This window comes from Lemur catta, chromosome 14 (genome assembly GCF_020740605.2).
Source record: "Lemur catta isolate mLemCat1 chromosome 14, mLemCat1.pri, whole genome shotgun sequence".
NCBI lineage: Eukaryota > Metazoa > Chordata > Mammalia > Primates > Lemuridae > Lemur > Lemur catta.
Window position 1 is genome coordinate 35997124 of NC_059141.1, and position 23809 is coordinate 36020932.

A 23809-nucleotide genomic window follows, 5' to 3' on the forward strand; every position below is an offset into this window, starting at 1 on the left:
AGAAGAGGACAAACTCAAACTACCAGTTCATAATTTTAGATGGTTTATATGGTATACATCATGGCAGATAGAGTAATTTGGCATTAGAGTAATGGTATAATAATTAGATTTCAACATTAGGTCACAGTCTTTCTTAAAGGAAAGAAAAAAAAACAAACACAAAAAACAGTTATTGAAGTTTTTATTTTTAAGCTTTGATCCACAAGGTTTTTATTCATTTGACAAAGGATAACATAAGAAATAAAAGGTATATTTCTAGCTAAAATTAAAGCAGCATCTCAATCAAGGAATCCAGGACATATCTTCTACTTACTAATAAGCAAATTTGGGACTGATGTCAATTAAGACATATTTGCTTACATATTATTCTCTAACTTGTGGTTAACTTAGGAATTTTCCTGAAACAAATTTTTTTAACTATTAATGTAAGCTTTATGGAGGTAAAAAATATGCAAAAAGTATAAAAATGATAAATGTATAGCTCAACATTTTGCATCATACACACATCCATACATAATACAACACATCCATGTGACCAGCATGCACATCAAGAAACTAAAAATTACCCTCATCCCCTAATGTACTTCATGCACTTCCAGTCATAATCCATCTCCCTCAGGGAAACCACTATCCTGATCTAACATCATTAATTAGTTATGTCTATTTATTAATTGTATATTGATGGAATCATAGAATATGTTCTGTTTTCTGTCTCTGGATTCTTTCATTCAGTTTTGTGTTGTAAGATTCTTTTTTTTTTTTGAGACAGGGTCTGACTGTCTCCCAGGCTAAAGAGCAGTGGCCCAGATCGTAGCTCACCACAGCCTCTAACTCCTGAGCTCAAGCTATCCACCTACCTCAGCCTCCTAAGTAGCTAGGACTATAGAAATGCACTACCACGCCTGGCTGTTTTGTTGTAAGATTCTAAGTATTTACATTTTTTAAAAAATCCTGTATCACAACATAATCCCATTTAGAAAAGTTACCATAAAATCATAGTAATTGGTCGGTATATTAAATTATCGTACACAGTTCTTACCAATTAACTTCCAATTTCAATAAACAAGTAATTTCACTTTATAATATTCCTGGTTTATCAAATTATGATAACTACAAAATAGCCATACTTCATCTTAAAAGACCAAGGTGCTTTTTTCAACATGCCTTTGCTAAAACAAATAATCATTTAAAGCAAAAGTTAAAGTTTAGATTAGTTATTTTAATTTGGATATATCTATTTTCTTTTATGATTTTTTTTCACGGTACATTTGAAGCAAATAGACAAAAATGAGATACAGTTTTTAAAAATTCATGTTTACTGGACTTTTTTAAAAAATATAAAACCTTACTGTCATATGTATGTTGTATAATAGTGACTCCCTTTCAATTTCTATTTCTTTGAATGGACATGATACTCAAAGATCTCATTTCAGAAGGTACTCATTGAGTGAGGATGGTTGCCATGATCATTAGCATTTTTTCAAATCTTCCCTCTCCCTGAAGTATGTATACTTGAATATTATAGTACGCTAACCAGTGAATGACAAAAATTCCATGAGTGCTATAATTATGAAAAATTTAAGGGATTTTCAAGTTTAATTTTGAGTCTGCTCAGTTTACAACAAATCTGATTTAGGACCTAAACATATCGTATATGATAAATGACTTTGATTGATGTGGAATATATGTATTATAATCATCCACAGATAATCAAATGTTCTCTATATGATCAGTTACAAGATATGATATATATAAATACACACTGGTTCACACCAGAAATATCAATAATAAAATTCAGAGCACAACTTTAAATCTGGGTTAGGATGTGGAAAGTGAGAGTTTCAGCATACAGTATATACTCTCCCTCTTTGCTCCCATTGCTTCAGGATTTATGTCCCTTCTGCTGTATCACAGAAGTCACAGTCCATCACATTGTTCTCATTTCTTTGTACTTCATCTATTTGCTTCTTATTTTTAATAATTTAAAATGTAGTTTTTTGATTGTTTTAGTACTATGTCTTGGAGTGAGGTGGACTTCAAAGCCAGGTGTGACTGAAATATAAATCACTCAGAGTTTCAGATTTCTTTATTCATAAAATGAGAATAGTAATACCCAATAAATATTATTTTAAAATTACAATATTCCAAGAATTCTTCCTATATGCATCAAGGATATGGAACTACAATAATAAATATGCAGGTGAAAAACTAAGTGCTATAGGCTGAATGTTTTTCCTCCTTCAAATTTACATATTGGAACTTAAGCCCCAATGTGAGGGTACTGGTGATTGGGTCTTCGGGAGGAAATTAGGTCATGAGGGCAGATCCCCCAAAGATGGATTTAGTGTCTTTATAAAAGAGGCCTTAGAGAGTTCCTTGGCCCCTTTCTGCCACATGAAGACACAGCAGAATGACAGCCATCTATGAACAAGGAAGCCAGCCCTCATTAGACATTGAATATCCTGGCACCTTGATCTTGGGCTGCTCAGACTCCAGAACTGTGAGAAATAAATTCCTCTTGCATATAAGCCATTCAGTGTATTGTATTCTGTTATAGCTCCCAGAATAGACAAGTGAATGCAAGAATTTTAAAAATCTTAGGTGGCTTTCACTTAGATTTTTTTTTTCTGCGTAGGGTAAACATAAAATTTAATTTGCTTGGTTTTGAGAATTCAGAGAACAGGAGGCCATGTCCAAAGCCCACTCATGAAAGTATGTCTAATAATATTATTCTTTCCGGAAAGCTAAGTTCTCACTGTAAGTATGAATGAGAAATTTACCTCTCCTTCCCAGCTAGCACAGCCTCTGCCACCCCAAAATTGCAAAGAAAACTATCTGGCTTAAATGTTGATATTGAATGCAGTGGGGAAAAAATTCCATGAAAATCCAGAACTAAACACAAATCTTCATTTTAGTTTATAGCCTTCATTTGCACATCATCAATTTGCCCAACTCAAGGAGAAGTCATAATATTCTGAGTTTGTAAAGTCTAGCAATCTTGAACTCTACCTGAATGAATGGACAAACTGCAACCTGAGAATTTATGAAAAGTCATCTTTGACTAACAATGCCCAGCACTCTGACAGAAGCAAGTACTTTTTCAAAAAATTCACCTCCAAACCATGCTTAAAATTATTCTAACAAATAACATTATAAGAAAGACAAAAAGTTATATTAAAATAATTCCCAAAACAGACAAGAAACAAAACATCATGAGTTTGTTGAGATAAAAAATGAAATTCATAACCACAAGAAATGTTAGATATTTAAATTAGTAGATACATAGCATAAAGCAAATATGTTTAATATGTTTCAGCAAATAATAAAGATCTTTAAAATTTGAATCAAAATAAGAATAGTTGAAGGCTAAAAGTATTTTAGAAATAAAATCTAACATAGTAGGAATTAAAAACTCAAAACTGTTAGCAGATTAGGTGTAGCAGACTAGGGAATTAGTGAATTGAATGATAGGGCAAAAGAAATCCAGAATGCTTCATAGAGTTACAAAGATAAAAAATCTTTTTTAAAAATATGAGACATAGAATTAAGAATGAAAAAGTGATATTGTTCGGATTTTTCGCCCCTCCAAATCTCATTTTGAAATTTGATCACCCCAGTGTTGAATGTGGGGCCTGGTGGGAGGTGTTGGAGCGATGGAGGTGGATACCTTCATTGAATGGCTTGGTGCCTTCCCCACAATAATGAGTGAGTTCTCGCTGTATTAGTTCACATGAGAGCCCGCTGTTTAAAGGAGCCTGGCACCTCCTTCTCTCTCCCTTGTTCCTTTTTCTTGTCATGGGACAGTCCTGTTCCCTCTCGGCCTTCCATTTTAATTTGAAGCTATCTGAAGCCCTCACCAGAAGCAGATGTTGTCATGATGCTTCTTGTATAGTCTGCAGAACTGTGAGCCACATAAGCCCCTTTTCTTTATAAATTACTCAGTCTTGGGTATTTTCTTTATAGCAATGCAAAACAGACTAACACAAAAAGTTTGGCAAACAACTGATCAAAATTTCAGAAAGAGAGAAGAGAGAACAGAGCAGAATTTTCCACAATTCATAAAAGACAGCTACCCACAGATGTAAGAAATCCAATAAACTGCAAACAAGGTAAATAACAACAAACTCACACGTAATATAGAAACTACAGAATACCCTATACCCCAAACCTAACCCATAAGTGGAGTCTTAAAAGTCTTAGGTGTAGTAGACTGAAAGTTGACATCGCATTAGTAGCATTGAAAGGCATATGATAGGAAAAAAGATATTTTCAAAATGCAGAGAGAAAATCACTGTCAATTCAGAATTCCAGACCTAATGAAAATGTCTTTGAAAAACAGCAGTGAAATGAACACATTTTTAGACACTGAAAGAGTTTGCCTCGAAAAGAATTCCATGGAAAGCTCAAATTGTGTACTTTAAAATGAAAATAATGTGATTCCAAATGGGAAAGCTAAGATTTAGAAATAAATGGAAAAGCAAAGAAAGTGGTAAATGTGTGAGTAAATCTATATAAGCACTGACTCTACAGCACAGTAGCTATATTGTTGTGTATAGTTAAAAAAAGAGTAAAATACCCAAACATGACAATATATAAATTGGTATGGGAATAACTAGAGTAAAATGTTCTAAAACACTTAATGATGTTCAGGATGAAGAGGACATTAATATTTTCAGGTAAAGCATTTGTGTTAAAATTTCTAAGGTAACCCTTACTTAATAGAAATAGAGTATATACTTCTCAAACACACTAAGAAGACATGTGGAAAGAAAAAAAAACATATCCATCCAAAAGAAAATGGAAAAAAAAAGAGTGAAAAAAATATAGAAAAAAAATGACCAAGGAAAAACAAAATAAAATGACAGGTGGTAAAATTTATTATATCTGTAATTACAGAAAATGTAATTCAATCTCTCACTTTAAAAGACAGGTGTAATCAAGACTGGATAGAGTACACTCTACTGTATAAAATATTGTCTCTAAAAGAAGGGAAATGATTAAATAGCCAAAATCCATTTCTATTTTAATTTAGAACTCATTTTCAAATAGCATTCTACCGTTTAGAGGGGAGTGAGAGAAAAACTTCTATGGTAAAATTCTAACAATATTAGAAGTTAGGCCTGATAAACGATGTGTGGCAAAGAAGAACCAATTTGAAAAGAAATTATTTGCTTAAAGTGTCATTAGGGAATTTAAGCATGAATAAAGCAATGTTATGTTAATTCTATAAACTGTTGCAAATATGACCAGTACTGTTTCCTTAAAAGTTTGGGAAAATTCACAGAGATTTTCTAGTAAAGGCATAAATAAGTAAGAGTCATAAATCTATTCTATCATTTATTAGCTAGTAATAAGGGGACATCTAACAAGCCTGGTTAAAGTAATGCCTAAAAATGAAAATTGACTAGCCATGGAAAATCCAAATGAAGAAAATTACTAAAGTATCATTGCCATTTTACTTATTCCATCACCTTCTTTACAATCAAAAATTTGTACTGGGTTCACAACATTAATATTTGGGAGAGGTGACTGTGGAAGATTTGATTCACTGGCTTTTATGAGTGTCCCTAGTGAACAAAATAAGAAAAGTTATGTCTGGAGTTGTTTTAAAAGAATAAAAATTAGAAATGAATATTATAATTACACTTGCTGTAATTATATTTTCAAATGAAAGCTTAGATACGTACAACCACTTACCCATTTCTAAGACCTCATCTGGAATTTTTAATGCACACAGGTGCCCAACATTAAGAGAAAATCACCAAATAATTGCCTTTATCATACGGGGGAGTAGGTGAGACCATTAATTTTCTAACAGCCTAAATAACTGTTCCTCTCTGTTGCCTAAATGAATACTATGGATGCAGAAATATTAGTGGAATAATTAGTGATGTCCTAAGAACTTTCAAACCCATTAAAGTCCAATAATGCTAACTTTAACTTCAGCTTCTCAATTAGACCTGTTTTAACATTTAATAGCACTGAAGGTTCACTTGCCCAGAAATAAAGTGAAAGTGTTTTAGAATGTTGGGTAAAAATATTCAAATCTTACATTTCCAACTACTAAGGTCAGAGTGTCAAGCTGTGTTTGCAAGGGGCAAAAAGAACATAGCTTTGGCAGATTAGAACTACTTTAACTTTACTCTTATATTTTGAGGAACTAGAAAGAAATCTTCTTTGTCAAGTTTTTAATAAAGACAATATGCTCAGCATATGATAAAATATGAATAAGGAAAATGTCAGGTAGTTTGATGTATTTATAAGACTATTCAAATCTTTGAGAGAGAGAAGCGGAGAGAACCAGTGAGAAAGGAAACATTTTAAACAAGAAAGCTCAGGGTTTGATTTGCATAAGGATGTCAAAAAAGCAACCACAGTGTAATGTTAATAATTTCTAATTTCAATATACCCATTTACTATTTGTAGAGTTAAGTAAAAGTCTAATATAATTCTGAGATATCTTAAAAAGTAAAATACAACTCAGTGGAGAAACAACGTGATAATAGTATGTATAGACATGCCAGTCACAGTTTGAAATACAAAGACCTTTAAAGGGCTAGGTTATGGTTTGGATTTCTCTAAGTTTACACTTAATTTAAAGCATGGTGTCAAAGATTACAGGACAACATGTATTTGAAAAATTAAAAGAAAGAATCTATATTGCAACAGTCTGTATTATAGAAGGCACAAAATAAGCAAGACCTGCATTTATGTAATGATTGAAGCCTTCTCATTTTTATTTTCCTTTTCTTGTCAAATATTTTAGAAAATAAATATTATCACCTCGTAAATACAGGTTTTGGTCTTTTCCTCATTATTGCTAACATAATGAATGATTATAAATTCCTCAATGATGTTTTCAAATGAACTCTGAAATCACGTGTTCTGACTTTTCATCCATGTGGAAAAGAAAGAAACTGTGTTCCATTAAACAGACATATGATCAAAAGAAAACACATGAACAATTTGAGCCTTCTGTCTGAGAGAGGAAACTAGTTTGCATGCTGATTTTGAATCACAAAGTATTACCAATTTTTGCCAAAAGCTTACCTATTCTTTCTTAAACTGTTTAAGGATGTTATACCTTTTACAGTAATTCTGTAGTTATATATTCTAAATTCTTCAGCATTTAAATCAAATTAAACGACATGCTCATTATTTTTAACTCCCTGACTGTTCCTTAGTTAACATTAATTTCAATCAATTCAAACCAGTTTCTTCTCCTTGACTCCCACCCTCATGTCCCTCTTCTGGCCACCATACTTAGTCCTCTTTCTGTATGTTCTTTGCATGATAACAGCATCTCCACCTATGGATCGTACTAAACTAAAAATCTCAGCATCCTCTTCATTTGTTTACTCTTACCCCCTGGCACCCTACTTGTTTAACAGTGAGCATTCAACATTCTTCATCTACAATATTCTCAGTTCTGTTACTTTCTGACAAGCTTACACTGACCAATTTCAGGCTCACATGGTGTCTCAGTTTTCACTCCAGCAATAGCTTCAAAATGATCGCTAGCTTCTGCTTGCCAGAGAAGAATGTTAAGAAAAATCCGTATAATATTCTCAAGATAATCTCAGTTTACCATTCCAACTTCCTGCCCTACACTTACTCTATTTATACTTTTCAAAAGCCACATTAGTTATTTTTTTTTTCTGAACAATCTATGTTCTTTCAAGTTTCCGGACCTTTGTACACTTGGTTTCTTCTGCCTTATATGAAATGTGCTTTGTCTGCTAGGCCAAATGATGTTCACTCCTGGACTGTACTATGGCATAAACACACATACACACATGCAAATACACACACACACTCTATCTCTCTCTCTCTGAATATATGCAATGCTGAACAAAACAATCAAATCTCAGCTTAAATGACCACTTTTCTGAATACCTTCCTGTTTCCCCTATTAGTAGAGTCCTGCTTCCACTTATGTTTCCAGTATTATATTTTACCATAACATTTGCTATAATATATCATAATTATGTTTCTGTTACACATTAAATTTGGATTTGCTCATATTTTTGACTGTAGTACCATGTCCAGTAAGTAGTCAAATAATGTTTGGCTAATGTCTATTGAAAAATATAGTGGTTTAGATGTCAATATTTAGAATTACCAGAAGTGAACTCGGTTCTACCACTTATTAGCTATATGAGCTTGGGCAAGAAACTCTATAGGGTTTAATACTTCATTTGTAAAATGGAAAAAATAGGGCATGCTGACTAGGCTGGCAGTGAATATTCACTCAGGTATTAAATACAGAGCCTGGTACAAAGTAATCTCAATCAAGTTTAGTTATAGTTTTCATTTTACTATTGACATCTCTGTGAATAATTTTATAGCTGTCCAGCCGATTTCTTCTATTTTTTTTTTTAATCACTTATTGTACAATGGAAGGTACCTACCACTTTCTACCTTGTTTATTTGCCTGTAAATTATTTGGGAGCAGAATTTTTTTCTGATTCATCTCTGCAATTCATAAGTCTCATTGGCCAGCACCTTGTATGTGGAATGTAATTAAGACATATTTGTGACAGGAATAAATCTTCCACTTAGGAAAGTATGTTTATTGATTTGTTTTTAATGAATGCTATATTATTTATTGTAGCAAAGAAAGAGTACCTAAATAAAAAATTTTTATTGTGATATTACTGTAATAAGATGCTTATCAGACATTAAATTTATCAGTTTTGAAAAGTTATCAAGAAACTAATAGAATATTTAGAAATATAAATTAAGTAGATGTTATACATATTACATATAATGAACACTGCACTGTTCATAATATTCACAGTTCATCAATTTTAAACTTATATATCCATAGATTCAATCCACGGGCACTAAACTTATAATAGAGAATGCTTACTTTAATTTTAATCTATTTAACTGTACAGGTCATTTGACCTAGGGGTAAAATGATTTAATCTTTTAAGAATGCAAGTTTTTTTAAGGCAAGCTTGATCCTGTATTCATTTTTAATTTAATTATTCTTAATTTTTTATCTTGTATTTTTCCTATCACTTGATTTCCTAATTGACTAGTAAAATGTATTTTAAAAATAAAAATTTAAGTTTAAAGTAGACTATCTGACATGTTTTAGAAAAAAGTCCCTTTTCAGTATTAATTTTTCTTAAAACTTACTTTTACTTTCCATCTTTAGATTTAACACAGTAAATTCTTTATTTGTTAGTGAATTTGGGCCACCTTTCTCCACACAGATTTGAGTATTTTTTTAAACACATATATATTTAAATATTGAAAATACTCAAATGTCTATTATATATATGTATATAATTTATTTTGAAGTACAGTAATGTTAAAGAAAAAATGATGGCATTTTTCATTACTGTAAAATGGTTTCAAATATGCATAGTGTATAAGAAGTCTACTTATTCATTAACTACTATATTTAACAGAAAAGCAAGGGAAAAGGACAGTAGGCCATTTGAAAATTAAATCCAAATGTCGAATCCTCTGTATATTCTTTCTGACAATGTTTTATTGCCTGTCTAATACAAAATTAACAAACCCAAACAAAAAGCTTTATACAAAAATAAAAACCTTAATCACTGCTTTTATAGAAAAAGAGTATGTCAAGGCAGATAGGATTCAATTTATAAACATTTTACTTTGGAAAATAAATTAATAACTTTTAAAAACATATTGAATATCAGTGCTATGATGAGACTAATGATTATCAAAAGAAATGCTTTTTGTTATAGTGACATTAATTATAAAGAAGTCTATATTTACAGATTGGAATGGTTTTATTTACACATGGGACAATGAAATTTATCACCTTAAATTTATATAAATTGCAACATTTAATGTAAACAACACATTAAAAAAAGTAGCTCTACTCAATGTCCTTCATTTAAACTGGTGTTGTTTTAAAGTTCTCTTTCTCTCTTTCCCTGTATATGTGTGTGTGTGTGTGTGTAAATATATATAGAAACATATTACATATATATATGAACATATAACGCTTATTTTTTCTATAACACAATGTATTTTATGTCTATGAGCACCAACTACCAAGTTTGCTAAGAAGAAACAGCTGTAACACTAAACTAAAATTCCTATGAAATAATCTTATTGGATGTGATTATACCACCTGTAATTCCAAGATTTCTTATCCATACTCAAGATTTATTGATAAAAATTTCTTAGCTTAGGCATCAGAAAGTGATTGGGCATGACCCAAAATCCTTACGCAAATGGAGCAAACTTAAAAAAATTGAATATAAGTAAAACAGCTTATCAGTTGATCTTTTGATCAACACCATTTTACCAAATTATTGGGTATCTAAAACTTTATTTATAATGTATTTAATATACAGAGTGCTTTATTGCTTCTTACTTATTAGATACCAGAAAATGCAAATGAACCTAAGAATATTAAAAACTCCCTAATTACATTCACTTAGAGGCATTTTTAACATCTTGATGTTTACCATCTTATATATTTTTGACATACATATGCATATATACATACATGTATATATGTGTTTATTCTTTCTGTAAATCAGTATCATACCATCCTATTGGCCGTGTAACCTACTCTTTTTTACTATTATCTAGCCATTAAAAATTTTGCTTAAACTTTTTTCTATTTCAAACAGCAGAAAAAGTAGAATAAAAAATTATAATATTCAAGTAAAATTGTTTTAAGAGAAATATTTTTCTTTATTTTTTTCTTTACATGGTCATTTCATTTTTTCTTATTTGTTAAATGTTTTTGTGTTCTTACAAATCCTTGTGTCGAGGGCTGACTTTCAAAAGACTGCAGTGAGGGAGCTGCTCTGCTGCTTAGGAAACCTCAACCCAGAAGCAGGTTATCAATGAATGGGTTAGCACCAGGTGCCCCATGAACATGAGTAGCATGACAAGAAAAAAATACATATTTTTAAATGGATACATAAACATCTATAAATTGTTGTAAAACCAGCCCAGGTGAATATCAAAATTACCAAAAGCTTGACAGTTTCTAGGTAAAATTGTTTTTTTTTTTTTTAAGTTTGTTTGATTGTTTTGTTTTGATTTGGCCAAAAATCAGCATTGGCCAATTTGTCTTTAACCTAATTATTTTTTGGCCAACACGCTCTAATCCAAATGGTTATTTGGCAAAATCTTCAGGGGCTAGCACTGACAACAATTGAGGTGATTAAATGCAGGTTGAGTGTCAGTATTGAAAAGGAATAAAGAATAAAAAACCGTATTTGAGGAAGATCTAGGAAAGCATAAGAAATAATCTGAAAGTTTACCCAGTGTCCTTCACTGGTCTAAACCCTTTATGAATAGGATATCATTCAATCTTCCTAACTCTGGCAGGTAGATGGAACAAAAGTCATTCTGCAGATGCCATTCCTGAACCATGGAAAATTCAGTAAATGACCCTGAGTCACACAGCTGGTGAGCAGAACACACAGTCTTTGACTCCAAGGCCCATGCAGTGTTTGCCAACAAACCAATTGTACTGAGAGCAGTATGTGGTAGGCTGAGGATTATTACCAGGTTCCTTGTTTCAGAAAGAGTTGACACCTGTACTGACCCTGATAGATTTCATTAAAAATTGCAATCTATTATTTCTCACATTTTTCCTTCTGTGCAGATACTATCAGAGTCCAGTAGGAATTAAATTAAGACAAGTAGCTTCATCACTACCTCTTTTTCAGGACAAAGCAGAACACAAACATTGACAGATAATAGAATTGCTTATATGCTTATTCGTGATGCTGCTCTTTATTAAATGATATGTTGAAAGAGAATTCAATGTTTTAATTGCATTTAATGCTAATCAGACCATTATAAATGTAGGTGAGATACAAATTTTCATTGTATTCTTTTCCTTTTCTCATTAGTTAGCCCAAATTTTCATGATGATTATCAAAAAACATACCTTTAATATGCTCAGGAGGTGCCAGAAAAGATTATGTGTCACACTGTGATTTATTAATGCCAGAGAAAGGATTGCTTTATTTTTTAATATTTTATAGATAATTCATTTTTAATCATGAAAAATAAATTTTCTGCTGTTCAGAACTCTCTGTTAATACCTTTACTTGGAAAAAGTATTAAAACCAGCAATTTTGACCATATTTATCTAAAAGGGTGTATTTAAGGGATCTCTATAAAGATTCTCAAATTGCTGGGCTTTTCCAGTCTGGGATTATTTTTTGTATGGATTTAGCTCCTTCCTTATAAAAAAACATATTGAATAAATTTTACTGTCTTTTAAATTTTTTTTCTATTTTACTTAAGAGTACGTCAGCATTTCTTTCCACTTATCAGATGTACATTAATTACTATTATATAATTTCACTCAATTGTATGATATGCTATGGTATGATGGGAAACTCCAATATGCCTTTTATAAAAAGGAATATTATTTTAAAAATTATTCTCTGGGTAATATGATAGTGATACTGCCTGAAGACTGAAAGTTTTTCCAGCTGTGCTATTAGAGTTTGTTTCTCAGAACTTCATGCCAGTACATATAGAGATTATTATTTTTTTCTTAAATTTGCTATGGCTTTCTGAAAAGAAAATATCAAGCCATGGGATAACTATTGACAAAAAAACTCTACAAAAATACTTCATATAATGGTGTTAAGCTAATACTACTCATTTAAAACATATAAACATGCCTAATAAATTTCAATCTGATCAATGCTCATTTAAGAGAATCAACTATTTCATTTAAAATATATAACAATTTTGAAAAGTTATATTTATTATTCCTCAATGGAATAATATTTTAGTAAAATAATATACTAAGGTATATATCAAAAATAGAATTCACCTAGTCATGACATAATGAAGGAAACTGTTCTTATGTTAACTTTCAGCTTCTTGTAATTATTCCATATTCTACTATAAAGATAAAAAATTAGCATTCTATACTGATGCAGAAGAGCAATTCTAGAAAGACAGGCCCACTGTTTGGTTTGAAAGGCAATGAAAAATACCTGAGGATTCAATAGAATTGTGTTTTCAGTAAGTTACATGTGCTGTGCATACTGAATTTAGAAAATTCTGATCTTGAGGTTACTATTATATTATAGGTAAAAAGAGCTACTCAGGCATAACTACTAACAATGACTGTGAATGTTTATTGAGAGATTTCAGGAAGCCAGGCACTGTGCTAAGTGCTTCATATGCAGTTTTACATTTACATTCATAAGAAATTCATTAGATAGTATTATCATCACTTTGCAGACCTGTTGCTAACAGAAATTAAGAAACTTGTCTAAGGTTATACAGCCCACTGTGATTAAAGAATAAAAATTCACGTTTGTCTTTCTCATTATACTTTTGGGAAAGAGTTACAGATTTAAATACCAAAACTTTATTTTATGCCCTTTATTATTTGATTTCATTAACCTTATTTTTTCATAATCTTGGGATTTAGCATATTCATAACATTTGATTAAACGTTAATCCATGTTGACTTAAATGAAAAGTTCCCTTAGTAATTGCTGCTTTGACTTCATGTTATTAGAGCAGGAGCTACTATTCATATCCTTCCCACAACTGTACCTTTTTGTTTGTTTGTTTTGGCACCTTTGGGCTCAGCCTCATTCCACACTCTTATTTTAGCTCTGACCCAAAATAGTAAACCCACAAAGAGGTCCTTCCCTCAAAAGAGTTTGTTTCAGTATCAACTGGTCTTGCACTGTTTGAATGGGATTTAATCCTACAGTGAGTGTATTCTGAGCTCACTGCTAGCGCTTTCTGGGTCTGGAAGGCACACTATTCATCTTTTCCTGCCTGTTGTCTGCTGAGTGGCTACATCCTTCCACTTGCCTCTTCTGAGATTCAGACTGTTCCCTTTCACTTATTGTTCTTACCTAGTTTGGATTCTTTATCAATGCCCTGTATCATAAAACATCAGCAAGGTCTGTGCTCATGTGTCTGAAAAGGATTTATGAATCTGTTTCTGACCTGTGGATGCGATTACACAATTGTCAGGTCCAAATATACTGCTTTATAATCCTGGATTTTGAAAATAAGAACCAGAATAAACTTATACGCTTGTTCATACTGACTTTCATTCCCCCTATGTACCCCTGTCTTCCAGATCCAACCTAACAGACTTGATTATTGGCATCTCTCAGTCACAGCCACCAATAATGTAGTGATCCATCTTCCTAAACCATGCCATTTTGCTAGAAATCATAAGAATATTATGTGGCATTATTTTGTACCAAGCATTAAGAATAGAGAATTCCTTAATATTAACTAAACAGAGGACTAATATTCAGATAGAAATGGAGTAAATTATGCTGAACAATGAGAAAAATATAAACTCTGCTTTTGTCAGGATTCTTTTGTTATATTTCCATGAAGAATAGCTTAAAATGAACAGAAATTTGAATAATCTTCTTCCTTTTCATTTTTTTATTTCATGCCTTTAAAATATTTTTAAATTGTATTTTATTTTTAAAATTATATCTCTAGAGCTTGACTTATCTTCTTTATTTCCTGCTGTGTATTATGATCCTCTCATGGGATATCAACCCTCTTCCCAGCATTCCTTTAAACTCATAAAACAGGTAACAAGAGAATATACTATCCACCAAAAAAAAGTGCTCACAAAAAAACTACAGAAATGCTGAAATGACCTGACATCTACAACTTACTTTGGTAATGTTACTGTGCTATGGACCATGGGATGTAGGAAATAAAAGAATACACAGTAAAAGGTTATTACTCCTTTTCTTCAACCCAACCTACATTCAACCCACTCCTATACTTTTTCTTTGTAGAAGAAAAAGTTTAGCTGGTCTGTATGAATCTAGACCAAAAATATATTCACTCTGCTCAATATTGTAAAGCTGACAATGCTGTGGAAATTTATACGCTGCTTTTAAACTGTATTTTGTAATGAGTACACAGGGCCAAAAGAAGCCAACACAATGTTAAAGCCAAAAAAAATAAGCAGGAGACTTATATTGTCAAGTATTATGATATAAAATTATAGTAATTCAGATAGTGGATTATTGATGCAAAGATAAACAGATCAATCAAACAGAATAAAGTATCTAGAAATAAGTCTTTACATCCATGGTCATCTGATTTACAGACTGACTTTTGTAGAGGGGGGAAGACAGAAGAGAGTAAAACATATATGCAGAATTATTTTATTATATTCTCAATTTGTGTGTACAAAAATAGACTTTGTCTTGTTCATTTATATTAAAATTACTTAACTATAATGTTTTACTTGTTCAGACCAATAAAAAGCTGGCAGTAATTTTTCAAGATTTTTGACTTGTACAGGGGAAAAATGAAGGCTTAGAATGCAGAGACTATTAGAAACAGAATACAAAATTTCAATAAGATAGGAATAAGTTTAAGAGCTCTATTGTACAGTATGGTGACCATATTTAATAGCAATATATTATATTCTTGAAACATAAAGAATACAGTGTAGGAACAAATAGATTTCAGTGATCATCTGTCTACATTTACTCCACAGAATTCCAAAATAGATGTGAGATGTTTTCTAAAAATATATAAGATACGATAATATAAAATAGCTAAAAGAAAATGAGTTGGTACATGGAAGTAATATTCATTAGGTGCTGGGCAGGTGGGAGGGGGATGGTGGGGATGGGTAAACTCACAACTAATGGGTGCAGAGCACCCTGTATGGGGGATGGGCACGCTTGTAGCTCTGGCTTGGGCGAGGCAAAGGCATTATATGTAACCAAAATGTTTGTACCCCCATAATATTCTGAAATTAAAAAAAGAAAGAAAATGAGATGGTAGAGAATAAAGACAGACTATATAAAGGAGGGTAGAGAGAAAGTAAGTATGCCACAATTTGTATTGCATTCATCTAGAATTGTTTAGAGATGGATCAAATATTAATATTTGACTTTGAAGATCTGGGAGACAAACCGAAAGGAAAACATTATTAACTATAACACAGCTTGTGATCATATAACAAAAATATTCCAGTTGTTCAGGAAGAGAACAGTTTTTTTATCATTTAGATTCACCACTGAGGCTAAATAAATGTAAAACTATGATACATGCATAATATTCATAAACATGCCATCAAGTGTAAGTTTCTAATTTTAACAAGAACTGAAATCCCCCGAGAAGTCAAGGGTGATGTTACTGTCAGTATTGTAATTAGACCCAAAGATTTTAATGTACAGTATATTTTACTAATTTGAAAATTAATAATTCATTCATGCAATATATGGAAAGTCTTAATTAGGTTAAAAGGCATGGCTATCTATTTAAACAAACATTAATTTGAAACATTAAGGGCAATATATAATGTCATTAAGTTTCTGGGGAAGCATGACACTTGCTAGATGAAATTTGAATTCCAGTGGAGAAAACAAGCACAAAGATAAATGGCAATAGTATAATTTGTATAAGTGTTAAACTAAAAACAGTGATTCTGTTATAGGGGCATAGGCAAGAAGGCAATGAACCCTCACACATCTAAATAATTATACATTGTTCAAGGAACAAACCATACAAGGTCAGATGCCATGCCAAAGCATCAAGGAAATCAATGGTAAGTAAGATCTCCTAAAATTATCTTTCTTTTGAAACAACAAGAGGGGTTTGAATAAGTCTGAGTTTCCTCATTTGTCAAACGGGAACCCAAATTAGAACTTAATTCAGGCTGGTACTTGTTTATATCTGGATTGTATATAACTAGGGAGAAAACTGTCATAAAATTACCCACTACATTAAAGTTACACAAACCCAAAATACTGTGAAACATAAATGATGATTTAGATTTTAGAATTAAGTAATCTGGATTATTTGACCTTTAAAATGTAACTCTCAAGCATAATGATTGCCTTAGAGCACTTGACATTATAACAGTAAATGATATAAGACAAGCAAGCCATCAGATTCAAGACTTCAACAGGCATCTGGTTCTAAAGCAATGTTTGCGTGAGAAGACATCTGTGGCCTAGAGTGATGGAATGTAATGTGCCGCAGAGAGATAACAGCAGACCCAGAGCTGAATCCAAGTGATTTGAATGCTCTTCACCTGAAAGGTAGTAGAGCCTGCTGGATCAGAATGCCTGGCTGTGAATCCTGGCTCCACCACTGACTAGCTGTACAACTTGGGAAGGTTACGTATTGCTCCTGTGATGCAGCGATCTCTGTTAATTGAGATGCTACACAAGGGAAACACACTAACCCCTCAGGAACGTACATGAGATGCTTTGCATCAGACCCAGGTGAGCAGGTGTAGGGCTGCAGACCAGGAGCCTGCATAAACCCTAACCTCTGTTTAAAAACAAATTGTATTACTCTCTGCATCCTTAACCTCGTATTATACATTTTTATACCATTTGCCACTAAGGCCATTTGCATCTTCTGACTGTGACTGTAGTGACTGTAGCTTTTTTCTATCAATGGTATCACTGTGCTGAAACCTCTTACCACCAAGCTGTACTTATTTAGAAAATGTAATAAATAATTAGCAATTTGAGAGTGAGAACTCTCCCTTTCTTGCTCTTTTTCAAAATATTATTTTCTTTTAGTTGGTAAATTTCTTAAATCTGGCATCTTTAATCATTCAAAGGTACAATGTTCAAAAATCTTTTTGACTTTCAGTAGACATCAAAACAAAGTTATAACTCAATTTTTCTGACACTGAATTTTTCATATTTACAACTTGTAGAGAAATGGATTAAATGCTGCTGCCTTAACTATTGGGAAAAAATTCTCATAATTCGAAGGTTTTTTTAAATAAATCTTGATGATACTTAACCTCTCCCTGTATTTCCATTAAATGAGGCTATTGTTGTAGTTAAAACGACATGCAATAAACTGGAAAAATTAGCTAATATTTTGAAAGGTGTTTCTAAACTCAGATCTTACTTGTCACCTTAACAGAGAGTGTCCCAATTCATAGAGACCATCTTAATTTGAAAAGGAATTAGTTGCCTTGATAATTAACTCCTAATTTTTCATGGAAACTCAATATGTTCTGTATTTTCTGCCAAGATTCTACTCCTCACTTCTCCTGGGAAGCAACATAATGTACAAATTGCAAGCAAAGACCTTGAACTAAAGTAGATATAACTTTGAATTCTGACTTCACTAGTTATTTGGCTGAGCGATAGTGGGAAACTTACTCAGAGTTACTGATCTTCATTTTATCCAACAATACAATAAAGAGTAATAGCATCTACCTCATAAGTACGTGTTTTGTTTTATTTTAGCTTGTTTTATTTATTGTTTGTTTTATTTGTTTAAATAAATTCTGTATGCTACAATAAGTAAATGGCTTTTCAAAGTTCTCAGAAAAATAATAATGAAAAATAAATGGCAGATATTGTTATTAAATAAGGAAAATTCATCCATTAACATTTCCTCAAAGCCTAAGAGAAACAAAAAGTTAAAGTCCAAAGGCCTAGCTTAATCTTTCCCCACCTTGCACAGAAAATCATGACTAATATTCAACAAATATTCATGTTTTTTTCAATCTTATTTTTATTTACTAAATAATTGGGTTTTAAAATTCTTTCTATATATTCTGAATACTGCTCTTTTGATTTTTTTCTTTAACATATGTTACATGTATTTGCTTTTATTGTATTGCTTCTCTCTTAGTCATGTATGGCATTGTTGTCACAATAGTATGTTATTCTGATATAACCCAAATTATCAGTCACTTTTCATTAGAGTAGTGATACCCACCTCTGACAGGAGTGAATTAGAATTTCCAGCGGCTTTTTCAACATACAAGGTACTGTAGATTCTGACATGTGTTCCTCACAGGACAAGAAGGGGCAGTATACCCCTACAATGAGTATTACTGCCATACTGTTGCAACTGGTACTGACATCACCGAGGATGTATTGTGGAATAAAATGCTTAAAAATACAGTTACACAATCAAGAACAATAAGTTGACTAAAAGAAATTTTTACTTCTGAATCTGAACAAAAGCTTCACATTCATATCAATTGAGGAGGAATGGATACCAAGTAAGAAAAAAAGCTTGGAAAAAAACAGTTTTTATATTTTGTCAATAAAGATGATGCCTGACCCCTTGGGGATTTTTCTTTACTGAGGTAAAATATACATAACACAAAACTTAGCATTTTACTCACTTCTAAGTGTATAGTTTGGTGACATTAAGTATAATACATTCGTGTTGTTCTGCAAATATCACTGCCATTCATGCCCAGCACTTTTTCATCTTCCCAAACTGTAAATCCACAGCCATTAAACAGTACCTTCCCATTTTCCTTCTCCCACCCACCCCTAGCCTCTGGCAAGCATCATTCTACTCTCTGTCTCTATGAATCTGACAACTCTAGGAACCTCATGTAAGTGGAGCCATACAATATTTGTCCTTCGGTGGCTGGCTTATTTCACTTATAATGTCTTTGATGGTCATCCATGATGTAACGTGTCAGAATTTCCTTCCTTTTAGGGTTAAATAATATTTCATGGTATGTGTATAATCACATTTTGTTTATCCATTCATCCACAGATGAACATATGGGCTGTTTCTACTTTTTAGCCATTGTGAATAATGCTGCTATGAACATAGGCATACAAATATCTGTTCAAGTTTTTTGCTTTCAATTATTTGGGGTATTTACTAAAGGTGATAAGTTTAACTGATGCTAACACCTTGAATTGAATACTGAAAAGAAAAATTACCATTGGATTTTCTTTTTGCACTCCCTGTAATTAAAATGGCTGATTACTTGATACCAAAGGAAATCAACTTGGTAGAACTAGTTGTGACATAGATACCTGTATTTAGCCATGATAAATGTAGATCTTTCCAGATTAATCCCTTGTGTCCTTTTGATACAATCCAAAAATTACTTGAACACAACATGAGCATTCAAGTTATGGAGCCAGAAACCAAGTCTCTACATGTCTATATAAAATGTCTTGGTCCCAGAAACTTCTCAGGAGACCTCCCTTATTAATAATTGCTCAAAAATGAGTCACGTATCCATTCATTTACAAGGATAACAGAACAAGAATGATTGGCTCAGATCAGTCATTTTTCACTACTTGGGAGTAGGGTTTACCTCCTCTGAAGTGCATGATCCCAAGGATAATAAATACCTGAATAAAATAGGACTTCTGTTAAGTATGAACAAGGGGGAAAGTCAACTAGTGGTGTCTGCTACACTTAGACAATGTGAGTACATAAAAACCAAAGATATTACACTTAAATTATCCCAATGTTTCAAATAAAATAAGTTAAAATTTCCTTCACCTAAATTTCAGATAATTATATTATTTTCCAACCAATATAGTAAAAACCTACATTAGATATTTGGTCCATCCAGATATAATTATAACTTATATGTTTATTTACTTTTTGGAGGAGTCTACTTTACTGGAATGGTAACTCCCTAAGGGCAGAGAGACAGTCTATTATTTTTGCCTCTATAGTTTAAGCACACAGTAGGAACATCTTGTATGTTTTCTTAAAAAGTGAACTTGCAACAAGTCCTTAGCATATTAGATATGCCACGTCAGAGCAGATATGCAGTTGTCTTTATTTTATTTTAATTTATATTGGATAACTCATTTCAACAATGCTTTTATTATTTATTTACCTATAGCATATTTTTAAATAATGCCCTAAATTCACTATCCATATTTTAAGTTAGTATAGCTTTCTTCATTTATATTTCAAAGTCTCATCTTATTTCACCACTCCTATTTTATGCAATATATCCTCTTCCCTTTCTTATAGTACATTTTTTTAAATTTAACGTTTATCTTTCTGCATTTCACGGTGGACTAAAATAAATTAACTGGCATGCATGGTAGATGAAATCTACCATTATGTTAATATTCTATAGCAATTGGTATAAAAGCATTTTCACAATCATGGGCTACTTACCCATTTTAAAAATCATCTCTTCTTCAAGCACCACAGCTTGGCTGGCCCTGATTTAGTGCTGTTTCCAATAATATTTTTGTTGCTCTAAGTATAAATTGAGAAGAACAGCTTACCTCACTTCCACTGTGATAAAATTCTAGAAAGGGGAAGAGTCCTGGCTTTGAGGCTAAAAGCAGCAATTGAAAATGTTAACCACTAAGAATGTACTACTCCTATCATGTCCTAAATCCCTTGCCTCCTACAAATATGCTTTGCACTTCCTTTCTTCTGGGTTTTTGCCTCACTTTGTCTCCTCTACTTAGATTGTTTTCCTCACATGATCTTCAATTTGAAGAAAATCTAACCACCCTTCAGTGACAGTCTTAAATTTTTCATCCTTCAGGAAACCTTTTATGCTTTCACCAATGGAAATGTTTCCTTCCTTTGAATCCACAGGGCAATTTGTGCTCTCTTAATTGAATTGATGATTACAACATATACTTTCATCTCTCTCTGTCCTCTCTCTCTTTCTCTTGTCTGAAGTGCCTAGGATATTATATTGCAAGAAGTTGGTTTCCTAGAAAGAAATCCTTTCCCTAGACCGAACAACACACTGATAGATTGAGGGGGGAAGCTTCCACAGAGTCCACCATAGTCCTAGATAAACAATCAATCCCATCCCTATTTACCACGTCACAACAAGTGCATGTATTCTCTCCAGGGCATATCTCATTACATACCACACAACCTAGCGGTAGAGGGTAGCATCCTTGTGTGTCTCAGTTGCTGCTTGCGGAACATTATTCTGTCCCCTTTATTGCCCAGTCCCAATTCCTCTGAAGTAGATGCCACTAAATTTCCTTATTATAGTCATATACATAACTTTTGAGTAGTCCCCTTTATTAATGGAATACTTTAACATTTGGCTTATTTTTTTTCTCCATCACAAATACACCTATTAGCATAAGTGGTGATACAAAAATCCACAGGGATGTTCTAATCACAGCAGCATTTGATAGTAGATCCCTCTCTTTTATCAACGTTGTCTTTACATGGCACACAGACCTTGCATTTTCCTAGATTCCTGCTACCTCATGGCAGTAACTTCTCAGTATCCTTTGATGGTTCCCCTTTTCTTCCTGATCTCTTAGTGTTGAAGTTACCAGGAATTAGTCTTTGGACTCTTCTGTCAACCCCATTTTCTAGGTGATTTTCATCTTGGTCCATGATTTCTCTCTCAAGTCTAGACCAGCATCTGCCACTGCCCTACCAGGAACTATATGTGTGTATTGAAAAAGCCTCCCAAACATAAAATCTCCACAAATAAACTCTTGGTTGCTGCCATCACAGTATCTGGGGGAGGTATGGGAATTTGTTCAAAATAAAAACCTCCATGATATTTTTGATTTTCCCTAATGCCCCATGTAGAATTCTTCAGCAAATCCTTTTGTTTCTACCTTTTGTCTCCCTTCTCACCATCTCTACAGCCCACCACCATGGTTCCAGCCACCATCAAATCTTGCCTAGACCAGTAATGTTTTAGACTCTGCCTTTACTCTTGTCCAAAAACACTGTGTTACCAATTCCCAACTTGCACCCCACACAGCATCTAGAATAATCTTTTTAAATCGGAGTATGTCATACCTCTGGTCAAAATGATTCAACATACCTAGAACAAATCCCATATTCTAGCTTCAGGCTACATTTCCAATCTCATCCCCAAACAGCCTTTTTTAGTCACATTTGGCCTTCAAGGTCCCTCTAGCTTTAGGGGCTTTATAAAAAATGCCCAGAATGCTCCTCTCCTAAGAATCCACATGCCTTGCTCTTTTCCTTTATGCAGATTACTGTTTAAATTTTACCCATCAGAGAGATCTTTTATGACCTTTTAATCTAAAGTAGTACCCTTCTTTTTCTCTCCCTACCAAGCTTTTCTTTTTCCTTAGTATTTATCACTACATAACTTACTGATCTATTTGTTTCTTCCACTAGTTTGTATACATTACTAGGATGAGACCTCATGTTTTTGTTTGTTTGTTTATTTGTTTCAATTGCTCTACATCTAACTTCTAGAACAGTGCCGAGCACATTATAAACAATATCTGACTAAATGATTGTGCTGAATCAATCAATAGTAAATGGTACTATAATATAAAATAATATAAATATCAGCTACAAAGGATTGCTACTTATAAATCATAATATAAATTGGATATAGTGTGAGTGACAAATCTGTGGACTACTTTTAATTATAACTGGCGATTCGGGGATCAGGAGTCAGTACTTGGCATTGTGGAAGAGCTATTTTTCAAGCAAACACACAGGTTTTATTTGCTTATGTTGAAATTTCTTTTTCTTACTGAGAGTGTTTGATAAGTGATCAAACTACATGTAAGAAGAGCTCTACTCATGGTACTCCTGGTAATAGGGAAAGAAAAGCAATTACCCACTTGCAAAACTAGAGGCAATCAAAAGCTAGATTTGCCAGGGATGTTTAGGTTTGTATATTTATAGCTATTTAAAGAACTGATTATTAAAATAATGTTCAAAAAGTAACTCTGTAATTGAGAATCCAGAGTGTTTAGAATCTAAACTTTCCCCTAAGTAAAGTGCAGTATTTTAAAATTTATTTCTTAGTAACAAAACTACTGCAACTATTTATAGTGTCAACCATCTTAAAATCTTTAAACATATTTGGTAATAACTAAAGAAAAATTTCAAATTATCAACTCTAGTCGTAGATAGTACATTTTAAAAAATTCTAAGTAGGTAAGCCAAAGTTTTCTGACATATCAATTTTTTCCTTAACTTTTGGTATAGTACTAAAATTAGTAGTGTTGTTTTTACACACATTTAACCAGCATTTAAAATTCAAAAACTTACTGCGGAAAAAACTCATTGCATAATTAATTGCATTATTACTTCTATTAGAAGTGGTAATTTCATATTT

General features: G+C 32.5%; 1 protein-coding gene across 17 annotated transcripts in view; it reads right to left on the reverse strand.

The window, feature by feature from the left end:
- Positions 1-23809, reverse strand: part of PCDH15 (protocadherin related 15) — a 634897-nt gene that overhangs the window by 55046 nt on the left and 556042 nt on the right. The gene's annotated exons all lie outside the window — the stretch shown is intronic.